General features: G+C 39.7%; 1 pseudogene; it reads left to right on the top strand.

Annotated features, from left to right (window-relative positions):
* Window positions 1-19,943: 19,943 nt before the first annotated feature.
* On the top strand, window positions 19,944-20,063 carry LOC134930452 (5S ribosomal RNA; annotated as a pseudogene).
* The last annotated feature ends 2,722 nt before the right edge of the window (window positions 20,064-22,785 follow it).

Raw genomic sequence — 22,785 nt, forward strand, 5'->3', positions numbered from 1 at the left:
AACAATATTCTGAGCTGTGAGGTGGTCAAAAGTGACTGGAAATGACTGGAAATTAAATTAATGTTATTGAGGTTAATAATACAGTAGGAACAAAAGCATGATTTTACCTTTTTTATAAATGTAAAAAAAAAACAGATCCAAAACATGTGAGGGTGGCTTTGGCAAAACCAAACACAATTATGGATTAGAGCCAAAAACAAACAAAACATGGGGTTCCACATAAACCCATAATTACTACACAGAAGTGTAAATTCTAAAATGCACATGATACCGTTTACATACTTCTTGGGTTTAGTATGAAATGTTGACAGTCATCATGTTGGCACAATCATAATGTCCACATTGACTGTGTAAACATGTTAGAATGTCAACATTTTGTCCTGGTGGCCAAGAAGTGACTTACTTATAAGGCGGCTGCAGTGTCTTCTTCTTGGTACCGGTAGTCCATGTGACCATCACTTCTAGGTCAGAGCTCTGATTCTTCATCATTCCAATAAGTACAATGAAAGCAAGGTGAGTTTTATTCAGGGAAAACCAGAATAGTTATAACTAACTTTTTAATGCTGTACCTCACAATTTATACCTTGCTTTTCTCAGAAGACTTTGTATTTTCGTAAAATACCGTTAGTCTTTATACTCATTCTACCAACTTGAAACCAGGGGTGTATCTAGGGGTCTGAGCGCCCCTGGCAAAGTAAGGGGCTGGCACCCCCACCCCACACACATTTGGAATAAGGTGTGAGTATTGGAAATGGGGAATGGTCTTGTGGGGGAAGGGCGTGGACACAATAGTACTTCCAATTAAAATTATGCCACACAGTATTATCCCTTATTCACATTACACCGCACAGTAGTGTCTCGTATTCACGATACACCATCCCTCCCCCCTAACCCACCTTTTCCACAGCCTGACCTTAACCCGCCTCCCCTCCAAAAGCCTCTTCAGTGGTGCCTAACCCTAACCCACCCTTCCTAATCTCCCTCCCTGCAGCCTAGCCCTAGCCCTCCGGCCCTCGCAGCCTAACCCTAACCCTCCCACGTGGCTTGCTAGTGGAGACTTTGGCCCCAACTCGATCCGGATTTTGGCATTCTGCATCGCTATCTATGTTGGGATGCCAGCATCAGCATTCCGAGCAGTTTCGGGATGCTGGCGTCAGCTTTCCAACCGCCGGGATCTTGACTGCATCCTGAATGAAATGCTAATGAGCTGCAGTGAGATGAGCCTCATATGGACCCAGCCATTAACCAAACACCATTAGTTGGATGGTAGAAGTGCTTCCTGTTAGAAAAAAGCATCAGGGTGCCATCACTTCCAAGATAAAATGATCAATTATACAATTAACTGACATACATTTCCTTGAACCTGGCCTTGAAATAGGTAAGATATGTATTTTCTTTATTACACTCAAATAGTTAAGGTTTTCGCTTACTACTAACTTACATCTAACATGCATGAAAATCGTGTCGTTTTCCAGGTACTACAGTCCCTTCTCCCAAACACTGGCACTTTTATATTCTCTTCAACAACAAATAGATCTACACCACTGTGCTATATAACAATTGCTGTGTACCTGATGAGAGTCTGTTACTGCCGGCGCGGCGCCAGTGTCCGTCAGCACCGCACTTGAAATCAGACTCACAATAAACTACAGTTCCCAGCAGCCCTTGCTGCCGGGAGCTCCCAGCAACAAGGGCTTCTGGGAGCTGTAGTTTATTTTGAGTCTGATTACAAGTGCGGTGCTGCCGGACACCAGCGCCGCTCCAGCAGTAACAGACTCTCACCCAGGTACAGTCTGACAGTACTGCTTTTCTATCTTTTGGCCGCAGGTGGCCCCTCCTTGCTTGGCGCCCCTGGCGAGTGCCATCCTGGCCAATAGGTAGATACACCCCTGCTTGAAACTTTTAAAATTTCAAGAATGGAGACCGAAAGCAAATGTGATTTTTTTCCCCATCTAATAAGGTTCTGGTTTTACCAATATTCCAACTTTGAAAACTAGTAAAAAGCAGGATTCTATGTATTTTTGACAAATGTCATTTTTGTTGTCATAATTTAAATAGTCAGTCTGCATAGGAAGAATATGGTAGCTCAACAAAGTCTGCTATTTTATAAACTAATACTAATAATCATATTATTTATATAGCACTTTTCTCTCACAGAGCTCAAAGTCGCTTTACAGACATGAAAAATATGATACATTATACAAAGGAATAATAATTTTAGCAAGTAAAATGCCACACAGAAATAATGAAAATAAAACGTACAATAAGCATATGGCAGGGTTGGTGCAGGCATTTTGGGCAATAAATTCCACAGGTTGTATATTCCACCCACAAAAGGTACCAGACGAGGCAGCCGTCTTGGGCACACTATGTAGGATTACCCTGGGTGGAATAGGTTACTCTTAGAAGAGATGGACAAAAATGGGTGGTTGCAGCATCCTAATGCTAAGAGTAGGTCCCAATATGGTCATCATGTATTTTTCATCCCATCCACGGCCATACCAGACAAGGCAGCCATGTTGGGTGCACTACAAAAGTTTACAATGTGGTAGATAAGTCATACAAGGACCCAAGGCATACAGTATGTGGGAAGGCTGAAACGAGTGTAGTCATATGGTATACCATGTGTGAATAGTACCAGATGAGGCATCCATGTTTGCATGGAAAACACTATAGCAAAAAAAAAAAAAAATAGTTCTTGATTAAAAAGAACAGCTACTGACTCAACGCCTTTCTTTGCAGTTTATGGTCAACATCCTCGAGTTACAGATTTCCAATCCTTGCCAGCAGTTGATGTCCCGGCAGCCTCTGCTTCTTTGCAACAATTCTCTAAAGTTTGGAAGTCAATTCACCAGTCTCTGAAAAAAGCTTCTGCCAGTTATAAGTCGTTTGCTGATTGAAAGAGACGAGCTGTTCCCAGATTAAAGCCAGGAGATCGAGTCTGGCTGTCCACTCGTAACCTTAGACTCAAAGTTCCGTCTATGAAATTTGCTCCATGATTTATTGGACCTTTCCCTGTGGAATGGGTAATTAACCCAGCAGCTTAAAAAATTGACTTTGCCGACTTATCTAAAAATTCCAAACTCATTCCATATTTCACTCCTACGGCCTCTGGTCCTCAACCGTTTTCAACAAACACTGCCAAAGACTCCTAAGGTCCTTATTAGCCGTGGTGTGGAATTCGAGGTTGAGAAAATCCTTGATTCAAGATGTCATTATGGTCATCTTCAATATTTAATTGATTGGAGTGGATATGGTCCTGAAGAAAGAGCATGGATCAATGCCTCTGATGTACATGCTCCTCGCTTAATCCAAGCCTTCCACAGTAATTTCCCTTCAAAGCCTAAAAGGTGTTCAGTGTCCACCCTCAAAAGGGGGGGTACTGTCAGGAACCGGGACTTAGCATCTCATACCTTGCCAGTGCGCACTCTGGTCTGACTCTGGAGGTCCCGTGGGGTCCATGTCGCCCCCCATTCTGCCTTCTGCTGCACTGACTCTGGCCCCCCGTTGTCACATGCACCGCCATGTTGCTGTGGATCAGCTGATCACAAGTTCTCCAACCACAAGCATCAGTTAGTCACATGATTCCACTCTCCAATGGTTAACCAGCAAGGGGAATAAAAAGGCTAGACCGAGCTCTAGCAAATCGCCCAGATCGACATCGCTGTCTCAGCTACGTTCAGGCTCAGATTCCAGTGATCATTTTATGTTCCTGTTGCCTTGTTCTATACCAGCGATCCCAAGTTCCAGCAGTACTACCAGCACTGTGATGCAGCTCAGAGTACTTCATCTGCACTAAGACTTCAGCAGCATTACCATCACTGTGATTCAGCTCCAGGTATATCACCTATACAAAGACTCCAGCAGCATTGCCAGCACTGTTTCCAGCACTAAGTACTTGCACCTGTACTGTGATTACAGCAGCATTGCCAGCTCAGTGTTTCCAGCATTAAGTACTTGCACATGTACTGTGATCTCAGGAGCTACGCTATCTCTCCAGTGTGTGCTAGAGTGTGTTGCAATTCCAGTCCCAGAGCAATCCATCCAGTGTTTACTCGTCTGTATTGCTATTCTGGTTCAAGTTAATCCTTTCCTGCATTTGTCAACTGTTCAAGTTTATCTAATTGCAGTATATTTTCTATGCCATTCTTCAATAAATATACCTAAAGATATTATCATCTCCCTGTGTACCTCATGCGCAAGACATACCTACATCCACCGAGTTTCCTGCACCGTGTGCTTACCACTGAACCACACATAGATTCAAACTTAGGTTCACAAAATACCAGAGTTCTGACACATAAGAATTATCCAGATGCATAAGAAAAAGACAAAAAAGGAAAAAATGCATGAAATTATTCGTTAAAACCGTGTAATTTGTTTCTGTGAAATAAATATCATAAAAGCCATTTTATTTCAAAATTGGCATTTAGACCAAAGGGAATTCTTCTACTTTTTTGTTAGTGTTTTTATAGGCCCTGCACATAATGCAGTTCCCATACCTATGGAAAATGATAGTTTTGATGCGCCCATTTCTTCTTTCAAGGACTGCACTCCTTATTAGACGTTTTTTAAATTGTTGGCTCATCTGTATACAAAATTGGGTTTTTCAGGGATTATTTCCTTTAAGGTTGGGTCCTTTGTGAGGATATGACAATGTTTATTGATAATTATTTCTAGTTCTCTGTAATGACTGTTGAATTGTGTAATAAACAGATTTTTATATTTCTTTGTATCCTCCTTTTCTGTTTGGTACTTTAATAATTCTCCTACAAAAAATGATTCTCACAATGGCGCATATCACTAAATAAAGTACTTTCCTCGTGAAATTTTTGATAGAAAATGAGGTCCAATTTCTTATATCAAAGAATGGAGAGGTTCTCAATCGTACATCATGAGGATATCCACTTGAAACTTCCAGAGTGTTTCCCAATCTCAAAGATAAAAGCAAAAGAATCTAGTGCAATATTGTCTGATAAACAAGACAAAATGAATTTTTATTACATAAGACTCACAATAACATGGAATTAAAACAGCATATCACCACATATAGTGGTAGGGGATCACATAAGCTCAATGTTCCACTTCGTTACCCGTCCCAGATGGAATAAGGGATTGGAGACTGACGGCCCGGGTTCCTTTCACCTCCTCAGGTACGTTTTGGACGAAAAAGAGCTCTCCCTTTGAATATTCTCACCAGCAGCCTAAAGCTTTTCGGACACCATGTCCTTCGTCAGAAGCACGGTGAGTAGTGCTAAACCTCCTGTATTTTATACCCCTTCTAATTGGATTAAATTTTCCCGCCACAGCATCATACATGACATCAGCGGAAGTGACATCACTGAAGTCCGTCATAAACAAACGTCCATAACATTGTTAGGAACTTCCTGTTCCCAAGTACATTCAGGCATCCGACAAATACAACAGGAAACCGTCCAAAAAGACACTCCTCACGGACGTGACGTCGCGTTTGTCTCCCGTTCTCTAGCGGAAGTGACGTCACACCCGGAACTCCTCTTTGCGTCTCAGTGGGATTCCGTGATTGCGTTCCAGAGGCAATGTTAATCCCGGAACTAGCCTCATACATTGCGGAAGATCCTTCAAAGTGCCGTGCGTCAATAAATAGACAAATAAAACGTCCACAAAAGTCCATAAAATGTCCATGAAATGTCCATACATATGTAAGAGAGGGAAAAAGAAATAAAATAGTATTAAGAATTATAAATATTATAAAAATTATAAAAACCATTTCATTTCAAATTCACCATTTAACCCATTAGGAACTGTTTTTAGCTTAAAAATCCATTTCATTTCCGCTTTAGCCAATCTTGATTCCAGATCCCTATGTCTCCAGTTTGTTAAAATAGTTTGTATACCAAAAAAGGACTTAATTCCATTCAGGTTACAATTGTGTTTAAGTTTACAGTGCATTGAAAAAGTATGGGACTCAAGACCTTTTTTTACATTATAGATGTGCTCAGCGAGGCGGGTCTTTAGGTTCCTTGTGGTTTTGCCCACATAAAACAGGCCACATGTACATTCCATCACATATATAACGTTTTTCGTATTACACGTGATGAAGTCCCTAATAGGGTACTTCACACCATTTATCTCAAAATCTTTGACCTTACTTGCCCCTTTCACATTGCGGCACATCACACACATCCCGCACCTATGAAAGCCCTGAGTCCTGATACTGATTCTCTTAGTATCTTCTATTGCACTATGGACCAATTTGTCCTTCAACGTTTTAGCTCGTCTGTAAATAAAAAATGGTTTTTCAGGTATTTGAATTTTTAAAATAGGGTCTTCTCTTAAAATATTCCAATGTTTCCTAAAAACAGATTAAATTTCTTTATATTGATTATTAAAATCACATATAAACGCCCACTGATTGGTACTTTTCTGTTTACCTTTTTGTTTTTCCTCTAATAACTTCTCTCTCTCTATATTATCAACTTTTCCTCGTGCCCTTTTTACTACACTTGGATCATAGCCCTTATCTTCAAATCGTAATGCCATCTCATTCAATTGCTAACTACAAACTTCATTATCTGTACAGTTCCTTTTCACACAAAGGAACTGTCCATAGGGTACTCCATCTAGCCAGTTATCTACTTGATCTATCTATGCATACTTGATCTATCAATATAGGCATTTGAGTCTGTACTTTTTCTAAAGATTTTTGTTTGTAATTTACCATTCTGGCTATAAATTGATAAATCCAAAAAGTTAATTTCAATGGTACTTACTGAAAAAATTAATTTAATGTTCACATCATTTATATTCAAGGATCAACCTCTGACTTATTCCATATAAAAAGGACATCATCAATATATCTGGTCCATGTCACCAGGCCCGCCCCCAGCTTGTCATCATTCCAGATGACAGAATCTTCCCAATATGCCATAAATAAATTGGCATAGCTGGGGGCGAACCTGGTGCCCATGGCCGTACCAATATTCTGGACATAATATGTCCCATTAAAGTAAAAATAATTATTTTTCAGAATAAATTTTATTCCTGCTAAAATAAATTCCTTAATTTCCCTTGAGAGGTCCGATTTTTCCAAAAAATACGCCACCGCCCGCAGTCCTATATCCATATCAATGATTGTATACAAAGTTGATACATCTCCACTTGCCAAGAAATAACATTCTTTCCACTCTATTTTATCTAACATATTAAGGACATCTTTCGTGTCCTTTAGAAATGCCTTCATTTGTCTCACAAGTGGCTGTAAATAAAAATCAATCACTGCAGATAAGTTCGACGTCAAACTATTGATGCCTGCTATAATTGGTCTTCCCGGAGGGTGGAGGGGGTCTTTATGGATTTTGGGTAATATATAAATAGTGGGTGTTGAGGGAGTTTTAATATTTATAAAATCAAACTCTGATTTAGTAAGTGCTCCACTCTGTAGTGCCCCACTTAAAAACTCCTGTAGTGCTTTCATTATTCTAAGAGTGGGATAACTTTTAAGTTTTTTATAAGTGTCACCACTTTCTAATTGTTTAATAATCTCAGCCACATATAAATCCTTATCCATCAAGACCACCCTTCCACCCTTATCTGCAGGTTTAATTATTAAATCCTTATCCTCTTTCAGAGAACCAAGAGCTAAAAATTCCTTCTTCGTGAGATTGCACCTTCTTCTACTCTTTTTCTTTAAAATCTGATCAACCTCACTATTACCTAATTTAGTAAAACACTTAATATGACTCCCTTTTTGATGTATAGGGAAGAAAGTTGATTTTGGTTTAAAAGATGAGTGGGAAGAAACTCCCATCTCATCATCATTACTATCTTTATTAGCAAAGAACCTTTTAATTGTAAGTTTATGTTCATATTTATTTAAATCAATATAAAACTGAAAAGAATCCAACTGACTAGTTGGAGAGTACTTCAGTCCTTTTTTAAAAACCATCAATTCACTGTGAGTGAGCTCTCTCTTACTCAAGTTAAATATTTTCATCTCATCCTTCTGCCTTACACTAGCAGGTTCTGCATTTAAGATTTTAATCTTATTTCTACATTTCTGTTGACCTCCCCTTTTGCCCATTTTTTCCTTTATAGAGGCTGATTTACAGGTCTTCAAAATCTTTTTCTTGTCCTGTGACCTCCATCTAAAAAAGGGGAGCGTATTTCCTCCTCATGGTGTAAAAATTCAAATACCTGAAAAACCATTTTTTATTTACAGACGAGCTAAAACGTTGAAGGACAAATTGGTGCAATAGAAGATACTAAGAGAATCAGTATCAGGACTCAGGGCTTTCATAGGTGCGGGATGTGTGTGATGTGCCGTAATGTGAAAGGGACAAGTAAGGTCAAAGATTTTGAGATAAATGGAGTGAAGTACTCTATTAGGGACTTCATCACGTGTAATACGAAAAACGTCATATATGTGATGGAATGTACGTGTGGCCTGTTTTATGTGGGCAAAACCACAAGGAACCTAAAGACCCGCCTCGCTGAGCACATCTATAATGTAAAGACAGGTCTTGAGTCCCATACTTTTTCAATGCACTGTAAACTTAAACACAATTGTAACCCGAATGGAATTAAGTCCTTTTTTGGTATACAAACTATTTTAACAAACTGGAGACATAGGGATCTGGAATCAAGATTGGCTAAAGCGGAAATTAAATGGATTTTTAAGCTAAAAAACATTAGTTCCTAATGGGTTAAATGGTGAATTTGAAATTAAATGTTTTTTTATAATATTTATAATTCTTAATACTATCTTATTCCTTTTTCCCTCTCTTACATATGTATGGACATTTCATGGACATTTTATGGACTTTTGTGGATGTTTTATTTGTCTATTTATTGACGCAAGGCACTTTGAAGGATCTTCCGCAATGTATGAGGCTAGTTCCGGGATTAACAAGGTTACAGAAGTGAGTGCGCTGTCAACGGCTGCCGGTATAGGGATGGTTAGTCCCTGAAAAAAAATGGATCTAGGGTAAGAGTATATACTGGCGCCGGCTGAGTTTCAATTAATGAACGGATAAACGTATTTGTAAAAACCAAATTTATCAATTTATTACAATATGTACTGGAAAAATTTAACCATATAAATAACTGTTAAAAAAAGCTTCAGTATAGTGGACTTAAAAAGATTTGAGAGTCTCTCAAGTAAGCAAGTAGGACCACTTCTATCCCCATTAAAGCAAATGATACTTATTTCCGACTAGGGCTCATTCTTCCAAATAGTCCTCAATGCAATAAAATTGTGGATATTACCCGGTTTCTTAGTACAAAGTCAACTTTATTGGATCGTTATTTAAAGATACCTTTACATGTGGAATGAACTCCTCTAACACCTGAGTGGGGTACGCTGTGCCTATATGAACTGATGTGGTATCATTAGAAAAAGATACCTTTATGTGCTTTTCTCTATCCCTTGCTATGTGAGTTTTGGTACGCTCTACTCTGTATTAAATTGGTGGTGAGATCCTATACTCCCTTCTATCAAGTTTACCCGTACACTAGGGCTCTATTTCTGGATACCACGAAACAGACTCCCAAACAAAACTACACATTGGATTTTTTTCTCTTTCTTTTTTGCATATCTGCTGTGGACATTGTATATATATATATATATATATATATATATATATATATACAACTGCTTGGCTCCGGCACTCCAGCTATGAACAGCTTGCTCAGGTGCCTTCCCTGTGGGACATGCCCACATACATGTAGAGATTGTTTTGAAGGCGGCACTCAAAGACTTACACAAGTAGTGAAAAAACATCCACGTGTGGATGTTGTTTTAATGCGTGTTACGTTTCGGGGACGTATCCCCTTCCTATTTATAGAAATTTGATATATATATATATATATATATATATAAAATAAGACATTCCTATAACATGAGAATCCCTCCTCAGCCACAAGAAAGAAACCAGCACACCAGCAATAATCAATCCAAAAGAAGCTCTATTTCAGCATGGCAACAGTCAGAGTTGAAATCACATTATTTTCCAGTAAGGATAAACATGATACATCACATGTCCCTCTGGTGAAAAGGAGAATCCTGATCCCCTCTGCCCAACAGCTGTTTCGATGTCACCACCTTCCTCAAGGGCATCCATACTAACACTGAGCCAAACGCTGCCATTTATCCACAGCCTGACGCCTGTCAACAACCTCATAATCCCACTCACCTGTCTACATGAACCGGAAGTCCCCATCTTGGAACGCATTCAGCCCGCGGTGGAACGCACTTCCTGTCCCGGCTTCCGTCAGGGGAGCACCATACAGCCGCATGACGCGGCCGGGCGCTCGCGTGAGCCAGTCCAGTGCATGTGTAAAAAATTCACCTAGGCAACCAGGGTAAACAAAGCCTTCTCATAATATAAGCTCATCTAGAACCATACTTTGGTTATCACAATGTTGCGATCCCAGCATACCCGTAAACCTTAATGTGACAGGGACTGAGGCTTGCCTGACAGGCGCCATACTGCGGAACCTATGTCGGATCAATACAGAACCCAAAATCAACAACAAAAACAAAATCAAAAAACATACATAGCATAATATACATACAGATCAAAACATAATAGTAAATAATAACCATTAGGCAGCCCTCAGAGTCCAATTATCTGAACTAGCTATAACAGTCATATGGCTAGCAAAAAACCACGGCAAAAGTAGGATCCTATAGAAAACAATCAAAAGTTCTCCATTCGTTTATAAGAAACAAGTAAAAGTTAATTCCTCGTTTAACCCGTGTGGTGAGACAGTATTGAAGTTATAGATCAGTTCACACTCTCTCTGTAACAGCCTCTTATGCCGATCACCCCCTCTCTTCCATGGTTTGATCTGATCCAATGGCATAAATTTAAAGTCACGTAATGTGTGACCATGAGTCACAAAGTGTCTCGCTACTGGAGGTGTAGCTTGTTCAACCTTGGACATAGCTTTTTTGATCGAAGAGCGATGCATGGCTATACGTTCTTTCAATCTCCGGATCGTTTTCCCTATATAAATCAGCTTGCATGGGCACAGAACCAGGTACACCACATATTTGCTTTCACAGGTCATATGATGCCTGAGGAAAAATTTCTTTCCAGATTGTGGATGGATAAATTTGTCACCAGTAATCATGTGCTGGCAATTGACACAGCCACTACACCCATAGGCTCCATTTTTCAAGGATAGCCAGTTTGCTCTAGGGATTCCTGGGCTAATGTCAGAGGATGTAATAATTTAATTAAGGTTATGGCTTCTTTTATATGCAAATAGCGGCTTATTACTGCAAAAGGGACCCATTGTCTGGTCTGACTGTAATATATGCCAATGCCGATAAATTGAGCTTCTTAAATACTGTGATGAGATGGAAAATGTATTAGGGAAAATCATCCGGTCCAAGGCTGCTTTGTTCTGGGATTTATTCAACAAAGAGTTCCGATCTAGTGTGAGGCATCTCTGGATAGCCTCTTCAACCTCTAATTTAGGGTAACCGCGTTCAATGAAGTCATTACCCATTTTATACAATGCATCCTTAAACATGGTATTATCCGATGTTATCCTCACCACACGGATCAATTGTGAGAACGGAAGTCCTTTTTTAAATGGTCTAGGATGGAAACTCTCACACAACAATACCGTATTCTTATCAGTCGGTTTTTTAAAGATTGCCGTAACAAACCTGCCTTTATTAATAGAGACCGTAACGTCTAAAAAATCTATACTCTGAGGGCTGCTGTTAAACGTCAACCTGATGGTGCTTGCTTGCATATTTAATTCATCAATAAATTTGGACAACGTGCTACTATCCCCTGTCCATACAAAGAAGATATCGTCAATAAATCGTACATAGAAAGCAATATATTGTGAATACATAGTGCTGCCTAAAATATATTTCTTTTCATACTCATGCATAAATAAGTTGGCGTACGATGGGGCCACATTGGACCCCATCGCCATCCCTCGTAGCTGTAGAAAAAAAGAGTTTTCAAAAATAAAATAATTTTTATGCAGGATCATATCCAAAAGCAGCACCAGATAGTCACAAGGGGGACCTGTATATGCAATGTTTGTGGTAATAGAATTTCTTATTGCATCAATACCCTCTTTATGTCCAATGTTGGTATAAAGACTTGTAATGTCACATGTAACCAAAAGGCATTTTTCAGGCGGAGGACCAAATGCAGCTAACCTCTGCAAAAAATCTGTCGTATCTTTTAAAACTGTCGGTGCGGACAGTACCACTGGCTGCAAAAAGTAATCTACAAACTGTGATAGACTCTGACACAGTGAGCCCCTAGAAGAGATAATCGGCCTCCCTGGAGGCTTGGCTAGGGACTTGTGAACCTTAAGCAATATATATAAAATGGGAATAATAGGATGTTCTTGAGTTAAAAATTTCGCAGTAGGTTCATCAATCCATCCATTGCCAAGCCCCAGGGAGATAGCAGCGTCAATCTCTTTTTTATAACCAAATGTAGGGTCATATTGTAATCTCTTGTAACACATTTGGTCATCAAGTTGTCTATATACTTCAGCTATGTAGTCGCTTTTATTCAAAACTACCACCCCTCCACCTTTATCAGCTGCCCGCACTACGATGGAGGTATTGGCTTTAAGATTTTCAATGGCCATCTGTTCCTCTCTCGTGGTGTTAGAGAAAGAACGCTTCTGTTTTTTCATAAAGGGGATAATATCCCTTTTCACAAGCTTCATAAATATGTCAATGGCTGGATTATTAGACGGTGGTTCAAAAGTACTTTTGCTTGGGAATGGAGTAACTGGGTTATCCCTAGTCCCCTGTTTACTAAAGAAATCTCTTAGTTTAAGCTGTCTCTGAAATTTATATAACTCCACTTCGCAGTCAAAAGCACTCTGTCTAAATGTTTGAACAAAGGAAAGTCCCTTTGATAAAACCCCTAATTCTATATCGGTAAGGGCATAATCAGAGAGGTTATAAACCTTTATTTCCTCCTGTTTTTCCAGGAGTTTTCCTTTTGAGCCGTTAGCTTTCCGTTTTCCCCTCCTACAGCGCCCTGATCTTTTTTGTTTCGAGTACGCGCAAGGCCCGCCTCCCGTAAAAAAGGGCCACTCTGGGTGGTAGACTGATCCGAGTCAGAAGTATGAGACTCAATATCAGTATATGACCTCTCAAAGCGTTTTCTGCCTAGCTGTTTGGGACGCTATTGTCGAGTCCCACCTTGAAAAAATACCCAAGGGTATACTCTTAGTTCTTTATAGTCATCTCTCACCTTTTTGTATTTATTTTTTTTAAAGGTAAGTAACTCGGTTTTAAAGGTCATGATGTTATTTTCTAACCTGGATAACCATTCAGTTGAAGTATCAGACTTTAATAAGTCTAGTCCTGAAGCCTCACATGCACTAATCTCCTTCTCAAGAATACTAATCTCTGTATTAACCTGCTGTATTACAAGCACCATCAGGTCGAGGCTGCATTGATCAGAATCAGAATCAGCTTTATTGGCCAGGTATACTTACGTATACTAGGAATTTGTCTTCGGTTTGTTATACAACAGCCATTGATTAAGGATATGACACCACTGCTTACAAAAATCCTTGTTGTTTCTTCCGATGGTCGGTTGGTTCTTAATCCTAAAACCCCTCGGTATTAGCTTGTCCTTGTGGTACTGGGACAACGTGAGTCCATGTAAGTTTAATTCCACAAGTCGTTTCTGCATCTTTAATAAATCGGAAAAGATTTCTGCAGGGCTGTCAGTATCAAATTTTAACTGATCCGTATTAGTGAATAAAATCTTAGATATGTCCTTTCTATATGGAATTACAGCACCCGGACTGAGCTATGGAAATGTGTGCGGCTTTTCCGTCCTGTTCTTTGTAATACTTTATGTGGAGCCAGCACCATCATTTAAAGTTCATTTTTTACTTTTACAATTGTTTTACAATATTTTTTGAGTGTCTTTCAATATGGATCTTGATGCCAGTGATTTGGCAAGGACCAAGAGGTTCCTTGAAAAGGACATATCTAAGATTTTATTCACTAATATGGATCAGTTAAAATTTGATACTGACAGCCCTGCAGAAATCTTTTCCGATTTATTAAAGATGCAGAAACGACTTGTGGAATTAAACTTACATGGACTCACGTTGTCCCAGTACCACAAGGACAAGCTAATACCGAGGGGTTTTAGGATTAAGAACCAACCGACCATCGGAAGAAACAACAAGGATTTTTGTAAGCAGTGGTGTCATATCCTTAATCAATGCAGCCTCGACCTGATGGTGCTTGTAATACAGCAGGTTAATACAGAGATTAGTATTCTTGAGAAGGAGATTAGTGCATGTGAGGCTTCGGGACTAGACTTATTAAAGTCTGATACTTCAACTGAATGGTTATCCAGGTTAGAAAATAACATCATGACCTTTAAAACCGAGTTACTTACCTTTAAAAAGAATAAATACAAAAAGGTGAGAGATGACTATAAAGAACTAAGAGTATACCCTTGGGTATTTTTTCAAGGTGGGACTCGACAATGGCGTCCCAAACAGCTAGGCAGAAAACGCTTTGAGAGGTCATATACTGATATTGAGTCTCATACTTCTGACTCGGATCAGTCTACCACCCAGAGTGGCCCTTTTTTACGGGAGGCGGGCCTTGCGCGTACTCGAAACAAAAAAGATCAGGGCGCTGTAGGAGGGGAAAACGGAAAGCTAACGGCTCAAAAGGAAAACTCCTGGAAAAACAGGAGGAAATAAAGGTTTATAACCTCTCTGATTATGCCCTTACCGATATAGAATTAGGGGTTTTATCAAAGGGACTTTCCTTTGTTCAAACATTTAGACAGAGTGCTTTTGACTGCAAAGTGGAGTTATATAAATTTCAGAGACAGCTTAAACTAAGAGATTTCTTTAGTAAACAGGGGACTAGGGATAGCCCAGTTACTCCATTCCCAAGCAAAAGTACTTTTGAACCACCGTCTAATAATCCAGCCATTGACATATGTATGAAGCTTGTGAAAAGGGATATCATCCCCTTTATGAAAAAACAGAAGCGTTCTTTCTCTAACACCAAGAGAGAGGAACAGATGGCCATTGAAAATCTTAAAGCCAATACCTCCATCGTAGTTAATAAAGGCAGGTTTGTTACGGCAATCTTTAAAAAACCGACTGATAAGAATACGGTATTGTTGTGTGAGAGTTTCCATCCTAGACCACTTAAAAAAGGACTTCCGTTCTCACAATTGATCCGTGTGGTGAGGATAACATCGGATAATACCATGTTAAAGGATGCATTGTATAAAATGGGTAATGACTTCATTGAACGCGGTTACCCTAAAGTAGAGATTGAAGAGGCTATCCAGAGATGCCACACACTAGATCAGAACTCTTTGTTGAATAAATCCCAGAACAAAGCAGCCTTGGACCGGATGATTTTCCCTAATACATTTTCCATCTCATCACAGTATTTATGAAGCTCAATTTATCGGCATTGGCATATATTACAGTCAGACCAGACAATGGGTCCCTTTTGCAGTAATAAGCCGCTATTTGCATATAAAAGAAGCCATAACCTGAAGGAAATTATTACATCCTCTGACATTAGCCCAGTAATCCCTAGAGCAAACTGGCTATCCTTGAAAAATGGAGCCTATGGGTGTAGTGGCTGTGTCAATTGCCAGCACATGATTACTGGTGACAACTTTATCCATCCACAATCTGGAAAGAAATTTTTCCTCAGGCATCATATGACCTGTGAAAGCAAATATGTGGTGTACCTGGTTCTGTGCCCATGCAAGCTGATTTATATAGGCAAAACGATCCGGAGATTGAAAGAACGTATAGCCATGCATTGCTCTTCGATCAAAAATGCTATGTCCAAGGTTGAACAAGCTACACCTCCAGTAGCGAGACATTTTGTGACTCATGGTCACACATTACGTGACTTTAAATTTATGCCATTGGATCAGATCAAACCATGGAAGAGAGGGGGTGATCGGAATAAGAGGCTGTTACAGAGAGAGTGTGAACTGATCTATAACTTCAATACTGTCTCACCACACGGGTTAAACGAGGAATTAACTTTTACTTGTTTCTTATAAACGAATGGAGAACTTTTGATTGTTTTCTATAGGATCCTACTTTTGCCGCGGTTTTTTGCTAGCCATATGACTGTTATAGCTAGTTCAGATAATTGGACTCTGAGGGCTGCCTAATGGTTATTATTTACTATTATGTTTTGATCTGTATGTATATTATGCTATGTATGTTTTTTTATTTTGTTTTTGTTGTTGATTTTGGGTTCTGTATTGATCCGACATAGGTTCCGCAGTATGGCGCCTGTCAGGCAAGCCTCAGTCCCTGTCACATTAAGGTTTACGGGTATGCTGGGATCGCAACATTGTGATAACCAAAGTATGGTTCTAGATGAGCTTATATTATGAGAAGCTTTGTTTACCCTGGTTGCCTAGGTGAATTTTTTACACACGCACTGGACTGGCTCACGCGAGCGCCCGGCCGCGTCATGCGGATGTATGGTGCTCCCCTGACGGAAGCCGGGACAGGAAGTGCGTTCCACCGCTGGCTGAATGCGTTCCAAGATGGGGACTTCCAGCCCTGAGCGGTGCGGACGTGACTGGTCCTAGGTGATGGTGGTTCGTGTGGACAGGTGAGTGGGATTATGAGGTTGTTGACAGGCGTCAGGCTGTGGATAAATGGCAGCGTTTGGCTCAGTGTTAGTATGGATGCCCTTGAGGAAGGTGGTGACATCGAAACAGCTGTTGGGCAGAGGGGATCAGGATTCTCCTTTTCACCAGAGGGACATGTGATGTATCATGTTTATCCTTACTGGAAAATAATGTGGTTTCAACTCTGACTGTTGCCATGCTGAAATAGAGCTTCTTTTGGATTGATTGATTATTGCTGGTGTGCTGGTTTCTTTCTTGTGGCTGAGGAGGGATTCTCATGTTATAGGAATGTCTTATTATACTTTCTATATGGAATTACAGCACCCGGACTGAGCTATGGAAATGTGTGCGGCTTTTCCGTCCTGTTCTTCATATATATATATATATATATATATATACATATACACACACACACACACACACACACCATCAAGGGCGGTTCTAGCCCTTGTGGCGCCTCGGGTGAAAATAGGGGCATGGCTTCATAAAGGGGTGTGACCAGGTATGCCCCCTGTAGAGTTGTGCCCCCGTTTGTGCCCCTGTAGACTTGTGCCCCCGTTTGTGCCCCCTGTAGACTTGTGCCCCCGTTTGTGCCGCCTGTATACTTGTGCCCCTGTTTGTGCCCCCTGTAGACTTGTGCCCCCATTTGTGTCCCATGTAGACTTGTGCCCCATTTGTGCCGCTTACAAAAAAAAGAAATTAATACTCACCATACCCGCTCCTTATTCCCGACCGCTGCTGCTCTCTGTCTCCATCTCCGCCCGCCGGCACCGCTCCTCTGATCTATGGGAGAGACATCATGACATCTCTCCCATAGCACCGCATAGACCAGGCATGTCCAAAGTGCGGCCCTCCAGCTGTTGTGAAACTACATATCCCAGCATGCCCTGACACAGTTTTGCTGTCAGAGAATGCTGAAGCTGTGTCAGGGCATGCTGGGATATGTAGTTTCTCAACAGCTGGAGGGCCGCAGTTTGGACATGCCTGGCATAGACACTAGAGGTCAATTATGACCCCTAGTGTCTATGTGCCGCTTCCACAATGCCATACAGTGCATAGCACACAACACAGCTGTGACAACACAGCACCGGGGGGCACCACCAGTAGCGGATCTTGCTACGGCGGCGGCGCCCTCCGGAAGGCGGCGCCCCGGGCAAAAGTCCTGTGTGCCTGTAGCAAGATCCGCTACTGGTTTCCATATATGTAATGTTTAAGTATATGTATATAAACATTAGAATCAAACTGTGGCTACAGTTAACGTTATTTACTTGGAAGTCCATGTAAGTACCACCTCCAATTATTACTGCATTGCCCCTACAAATCCTGCATTTGCCACTGGGTAGATATTTAATTATCTCCTGCTGGTTGTTAATTGAATGTGTGTATGCAGTATATATATATATATATATATATATATACATACATACATACATACATACACACACAGTATCTTAAATTAGACAATGTATTCATGAATTATATGCATCTCTCATAATAATTGTAAATTAGTATCTTAATAATGACTGCACTGTAAAGCATAAATAAATTTAATAACGTTTTTCAAGCTTATGGCGTAGTTACTCAGCACCAGTGTTATCATTCATTCTCAGCAGGGAGTCTAATATCTTGCTCCTTTTCATTGCTATGCAATATGTAAATTATTTTCTACAAGTTTGAATAAATAAAATACATATGCACAGTGGTTAGCATTGCTGTCTCAGCACTAGGTTTGGGCTTTGTTTGTTAGCTGATTTCCTCCAGGCAGTCTGGTTTCCTCCCCCTATTCCAAACTGGCTTGTATGAATAACTAAATATTGACACAAACAGTTACCTGCACTACAAAAGTAACCACTTAAAGAAATGGAAAAATAACATCCCCTTCTCCCAATTTAACAGAATTAAGAGAAATTGCAGCAATCAGGAAGAATGTGAAGCCCAAATTGAGAAGTACAAAAATTGATTTAAGGATAAAGAATATCCAACTAACATCCTGGAAGAAGCAGCCACCAAAGCGAAGGCACTAGAGAGATCAACGTTGCTAGAATACAAGACCAAAGAAACCAAAAAAGATTCCGTATCATTCATTACAACATATAACCGTCATGAGAAATCCATTAGAGACTCACTCAGTAATCACTGGGGAATCCTATTAATGGACCCCGTCCTTAAAGAAATCCTGCCTCCTCGCCCGAGATCGTCTTCAGGAAATCAAAAAATCTTAAAGATGTATTAGCCCCAATTATGCTACGTAAGGATTTTAAACAAGAATCACGAATGCCAAAATGCACTGGATCTTTCAAATGTGGCCGATGTAACATCTGCAGGTACCTACACCCAGTGAGGAAAACATTCACGGACACAGAGAAAAAGGAAGTATACAAAATTAAAGACTTCATAAACTGTAATACCCAATCAGTGATCTATTTATTGGAATGTGAGTGCGGAAAACAATATGTGGGAAAAACAAAGGGACCACTTAAAATAAGGATCAAAGAACATGTCCGCAATATAAAGAACAAAATGGAGAACCATGCAGTATCCAAACACTTCAATATAGCACACAACTCCAACCCAGAAGCATTGACTTTTAAAGCAATTGAACTTGTGAAGCTGGGAGAGAGGGGTGGTGACCTGGCTAACAAACTCTCAAGCAGAGAAAGTGAAAACTGGCGCTTATGTGTTTCTCCAATAATAATTAATGACTGTGGATCAATTTCAATAAAAATAACATAAAATTTATTACCTATACATCACAAACTAAAAACATCCTAAACATATAAATCAGATAAAAAATTGAGGCATATATGGAGCTGAGAAATGTTTAAAGGTGGCTGCTAGATCCACAGTCATTAATTATTATTGGAGAAACACATAAGCGCCAGTTTTCACTTTCTCATTCTAAAACATTTTTCAGGGACTGACAATCCCTTCTGGCAGCTGTGACAGCGCGTCTGGGCCATTCTCTTTTTTCTCAAGCAGAGAAATGTATTGGATATTTCAACTGCAGACACTCCACCTGAAGGGATTCAATGACTATTATGAAATTGCTCCGTTCCTGTGAAATCGTTCTTACGGTTGGATCCCAACCCACTCTTTTCTTTCTGCCCACCCACTGCCAACACTCCCCCCTAACCCCACCTCCACCCAACCCCCCCTCCCAAACCCCCCCAACCCCCCCCCCTTTCCTCACTCCACGTACACACCCTTCCCATCACCATCCCCCACCCACCCCCCAATTGTAGTCAGTCACTATATGTTATTGGTCTTAGTATGAGTAGTATTGACACATGTATGGTAAGTAATTATTACAGTCAAACCACACTGGAAATGCCCAATCTCGCCCGATCTTGGAAGCGAAGCAGTGTCGGGCCTGATCAGTACCAGACTAGGGACACCACCTGGGAAGATCAGGTACAGTAACTAAACTAATGCAAAAAGCCTACATGAGCCTGTCACTATTACTACTTTAATTTTATTGTTACGACTAAAAATCCCACACCATTGCTACATTTACACTAACTCTAATATTTCAACCTGCACCTTATTTATACTTTTATCCTTATTTTGATAATTGCACAAAGCACTTTATAATTATTTTCACTCTTATTGTTATAATTATATTTTTTATATATATTTAAAAAAAAAAGATATATATTTTTTATATGTAATTAGTTATTTATCTAATCTGCACCTTATGAATATCCCCTAATATTAATTGGTCATAATTATACCAATTACACGCAGCTACTTGTAATTCATTTATTTATATGTATATATGCTGGCCTTATCCTAACAGTAATAATGAATACTTCTTTTATTAGTATATATACATAAGTACTGTCATTATGGTAAATAGATCGTTTCTTCATCCATTAATTAAACCTCTTTATTTATTCTTATGTTGAATACCACGGAGGATTGACACTAACATCCCTGATCTTGATCCCCACAAACATGGCCACCGCATAGAGATGACAATAAAAAATCAACACAAAGATGGCCGCCGCTGGAGTAACCTGACCAAGCACTCATGGCCTCTAGGAGTAACAGAGCTAATGAAAACCGCGGGCGCATGCGCGGTCTCATTTTCGGAAGTGGGGCGGAAGTGACGCGACGTCAAGATACCGGAAGTGTGGCGGAAGACCCGCCGGCGCACTTATAGGAGACTGTTTACCCACTTTTATTGCTCCAAACCTGCTTCTAAAGCATCCATTTAACATTGTATGTACATACATTATCTAATTAGGTTGTATATTAACTGTAATTACTAGGTTTTAGTCTGTTATACAATACCATGTGCAAACAACAGGAAGTGATGTCACAATTGTTATTAGATTAGTACTGGTATAAATAGAAGCCTGGTCCCACTGTACCAATACCCCTTGATGAAGTCTGAGTGATGAAACGCGTTGAGCAACCTGGCAGTGACCACATACCAAGTTAAGCAAAATCTTCTTACTTATATATTTTAACTGGTATTATATTCTATGTGTATGTTGTTTTTATCCCATTTTTTAAAGAGATTTGTTGTAAAAAAAATTATGTGAATAAATTGCATTTTATATTTATATTTATCCAACTATAGTGTGAGCTTTTATCTTTTTAGACACCACTGGTCGCTATAACCCCCACCCCCTTTTTTATCTAAGTTTATGCCACAGGGAATCGCATCCCTGTTTGGGGGTCAGCAGACGCCCTTTTGAATCTCTAGGGAGTGTCAATTATACCTGTATGATACATCATATACCTATGGTCTGTGATCGTTGGTGAACACAAGTGGCGCAATAAACTCATTCTATTTTTTAATTCTTTGGTATTAATCTTTATTGCTGCCTGGTGTATTACAACGTTTTTTAGAAATGTGGAGGAATTCAGATCGGGCAACCAAAAGACACAATTGGTGCCAAAAAATATTTAATGGGAAACAGCAATCCAATGACCCTTCCCCACCATGTGATTTAGATGAATTATTCTGGGGTATAGAGAGACTCCTTACTAAAGAAGTGAAGACATGGTGGGATATTAAGGGCTTGGAGCATAATATTTCGGTTAATAGAATTCCTAGGGGACTTAGACTCCTAAAACCACCTACATTCGGCAACCTTGATGCAGCCTTTTTAGAAAAATGGGATAAAACATTACACAACTGTTCCATTGACCTAATGAAACTTTTGATTGAGGAAAAGAAAAACTCCCTCTTAGAATTAGAGAAGAACATCAAGTGCAAAGAAACAGAACTTGAACCTTTTAAAGATAAAGAGGACTATAAAATTAATGAAAAGGTTCTTAACAGGAAAATGGAACATATCGAAGAAGAGGTCACCAAGAATAAAGAGAAAAAGTTTCTCAGAGACAAAACAGACTACAAACAAGGAAAATAAAGAATTGGAGCAGGTTTGGAACCATGACTCAACAAATAAACCGAACAGACAGACAGTACTGGAAAACTGTACCAGTAAAAAAAAACCCTCACGGAATTCAGAAGTGAATACACCATCTCCAACATTAAGGATGCAGAACAGATTCACAACACTACAAAGATTCAACTCTAACAGTGACCAGACTTTTTTAGCCCAAAGAACAGGAACAAGACCCAAAGAAGCCACAAGAAATTCCCTGAAGGAAGATGTCCGCCTTGCATCATCTCTCAAAAGAAGGTATACAGAGGAAGAGGAAAACGGGGCAGTAGGAGGGAGAGTGAACAAAAAAAGAGCATTACAGTGACGGATAAAAAGGAAAAAGGAATCTTCAATCTCTCACAATACACCCTGTCAAAACCGGAAACATCCTTACTCAATAAAGGCCTTACATTTGCGCCCACGGGGGGTCTCAATAAGTTTGAGACCTTCATCGATCTAAACAAATTCATCAGAAAACTAACACTGAAGAGACATTTTCTAAGGAAAGAGGACGCTGTTATCAGTAATTATGAAAAACAATAAAAATCAGGTCTAAAACCGACCTCTAAGTTTTATCCTTTGGAGTCAAAAAGGAGTAATATTAGCATTTTTTACAAAATGGTAAAGAAAGATTTATGTGAAACCGATTTGGAAAAAATTAAGGAGAGGACCATCACGAATCGAGAAAAAAAGGCTTTGAAGAAGCTACAGAAAAATCAAGGAATTGTTATAAAACAAGCTGATAA

This window comes from Pseudophryne corroboree, chromosome 5 (assembly GCF_028390025.1).
Source record: "Pseudophryne corroboree isolate aPseCor3 chromosome 5, aPseCor3.hap2, whole genome shotgun sequence".
Taxonomy (NCBI): domain Eukaryota; kingdom Metazoa; phylum Chordata; class Amphibia; order Anura; family Myobatrachidae; genus Pseudophryne; species Pseudophryne corroboree.